Genomic DNA, 2,500 nt, shown 5'->3' with positions numbered 1-2,500 from the left:
TGGTTTCTGTCATTTTAGGCAGTTTTTATTACAATAATTTCATTTCAAGTGTTCGTTTTTTAAATAAGTTTAGTTTTAGTGAGTTATTTGATGCTATAAAAACGGGGGTGTGACGTCATGATTGACAGCTGAGATTGACGGCTTCTCTGAGTGAAGTTGTCACTGAGGCACTAACGGACTTTTTTCTGGATTTTTGTGAGGAGATTGGAGCTTTAGCTTTCATTTCTACACTTCCATAACTGTTTATTTCACACCAACATAATTAATTATTCTGCATCTGTGAGAGTGTGGGCGGGCTTTTGATAATCGCGCCTCTACTTCCTGTTCTCTACTGCGCAACTCCGGTCCCGAGATCGCTACTGCGCAGACTCGGTCCCAAGATGTCAGCGCCGTGAGCGGGCCTATGAAAGCTTCAACTTTGGTCAGCGGAAGTCAATGGAGTCGCGTCGTCCATATTTTTTTACAGTCTATGGGTGGGTACAGCTCGTTTCTCTCTCAAGAATCCGCCGTAATCCTCCTCCGGTCCCGCTCGATCCAGCAGCGCGCGCTCTCCAGCCTGACGCGGCGATCGAGCGGCGCGCGTGTGTGTGAGTATGAGCGTGTGTGTGTGTGTGTGTGTGTGTGTGTGTGTGTGTGTTTCTCTAGCCTGGTGGGGACTTCAGCCTGACTGTAGACAGACTCATGGGGACTCGTGTCCTAAATTGAGGTCCCCACGGGTACAAAAGCTTATAAATCATTCAGAATGAGTTTTTGTGAAAATGTAAAAATGCAGAATGTCTCCTGTGAGGGTTAGGTTTAGGGGCAGTGTGTGTGTGTGTGTGTGTGTGTGACAGATTACAGCGCGTTACAGTGTGTGTGTGAGAGCGACTTCTGTTGTGTGTGTGTGAGACTTTTCCTCTGGTGTGTGTGTTTATCGCCGCTGCTCTTCGTGTGTGTGTGTGTGTGTGTGTGTGTGTTGTTCTCATAGATATCCATAATAAAGGCCTGATGTCTTACAGCGGAGTCTCTACCGTCATCAGCGGCGGCCATCTTGTCACAGGCAGGGCTCTGTGGCTCCTGATCTGAACACTAATACTCTTATCTCGCTGAAATCTGGACGGATTTACAAATGGTTTGGTTTCTTACAAACGTTATTAACGTGGCTATAATTCTGGATGCTTGAACAAGTTATGAATGATTTTTCATAAGTATGCAGTGTCATAACTACATCTCTGACGTTTATAACAAGCCAAACAGTTTGAAAATCGGTAGAAAATTGAGCAAGTTATGGTTATTTAAAATGTGCAAGCATGAAAACACAATGGGTGAGCGAGCTGACTGAGACAAGATGGCCGCCAGGAGTGACCTCCATTGGCCAGCAGCGGACGAGACATCTAGCCTTTATTATGGATATCTATGGTTGTTCTTCTGTGGTGTGTGTGTGTAACGCCGCTGCTCTTCTTCTGTGGTGTGTGTGTGTGTGTAACGCCGCTGCTCTTCTTCTGTGGTGTGTGTGTGTGTAACGCCGCTGCTCTTCTTCTGTGGTGTGTGTGTGTGTAACGCCGCTGCTCTTCTGTGGTGTGTAACGCTCTTCTTCTTCTGTGGTGTGTAACGCTCTTCTTCTGTGGTGTGTAACGCTCTTCTTCTTCTGTGGTGTGTAACGCCGCTCTTCTGTGGTGTGTGACGCTGCTGCTCTTCTGTGGTGTGTGGTGTCTGACGCTGCTCTTCTTCTTCTGTGGTGTGTAACGCTGCTCCTCTTCTGTGGTGTGTAACGCTCTTCTTCTTCTGTGGTGTTTGGTGTGTAACGCTGCTCTTCTTCTTCTGTGGTGTGTAACGCTCTTCTTCTTCTGTGGTGTTTGGTGTGTAACGCTGCTCTTCTTCTTCTGTGGTGTGTAACGCTCTTCTTCTTCTGTGGTGTTTGGTGTGTAACGCTGCTCTTCTTCTTCTGTGGTGTGTAACGCTCTTCTTCTTCTGTGGTGTGTGACGCTGCTGCTCTTCTGTGGTGTGTGGTGTCTGCCGCTGCTCTTCTTCTTCTGTGGTGTGTAACGCTCTTCTTCTTCTGTGGTGTGTGACGCTGCTGCTCTTCTGTGGTGTGTGGTGTCTGACGCTGCTCTTCTTCTTCTGTGGTGTGTAACGCCGCTCTTCTTCTTCTGTGGTGTGTAACGCTGCTCTTCTTCTTCTGTGGTGTGTAACGCTGCTCTTCTTCTTCTGTGGTGTGTAACGCTGCTCTTCTTCTTCTGTGGTGTGTGACGCTGCTCTTCTTCTTCTGTGGTGTAACGCTGCTCTTCTTCTTCTGTGGTGTGTAACGCTGCTCTTCTTCTTCTGTGGTGTGTGACGCTGCTCTTCTTCTTCTGTGGTGTGTGACGCTGCTCTTCTTCTTCTGTGGTGTGTAACGCTGCTCTTCTTCTTCTGTGGTGTGTAACGCTGCTCTTCTTCTTCTGTGGTGTGTAACGCTGCTCTTCTTCTTCTGTGGTGTGTGACGCTGCTCTTCTTCTTCTGTGGTGTGTGACGCTGCTCTTCT

The 2,500-nt window shown here is 47.8% G+C and overlaps 2 protein-coding genes across 2 annotated transcripts in view; both read left to right on the top strand.

Moving 5' to 3' along the window:
• The window catches only part of LOC307121775 (uncharacterized protein), a gene marked incomplete at its 5' end in the record, with an annotated part of 194,234 nt that overhangs the window by 170,194 nt on the left and 21,540 nt on the right, over nucleotides 1–2,500 (top strand). The window lies entirely within an intron of this gene.
• Nucleotides 1–2,500, top strand: part of LOC307121448 (small ribosomal subunit protein eS17) — a 9,704-nt gene that overhangs the window by 177 nt on the left and 7,027 nt on the right. The window lies entirely within an intron of this gene.

This window comes from Gobio gobio (genome assembly GCF_949357685.1).
Source record: "Gobio gobio genome assembly, chromosome: 25".
NCBI lineage: Eukaryota > Metazoa > Chordata > Actinopteri > Cypriniformes > Gobionidae > Gobio > Gobio gobio.
Note: the sequence above shows the minus strand (reverse complement) of the source record. Positions and strands in the feature narration are given on the sequence as shown.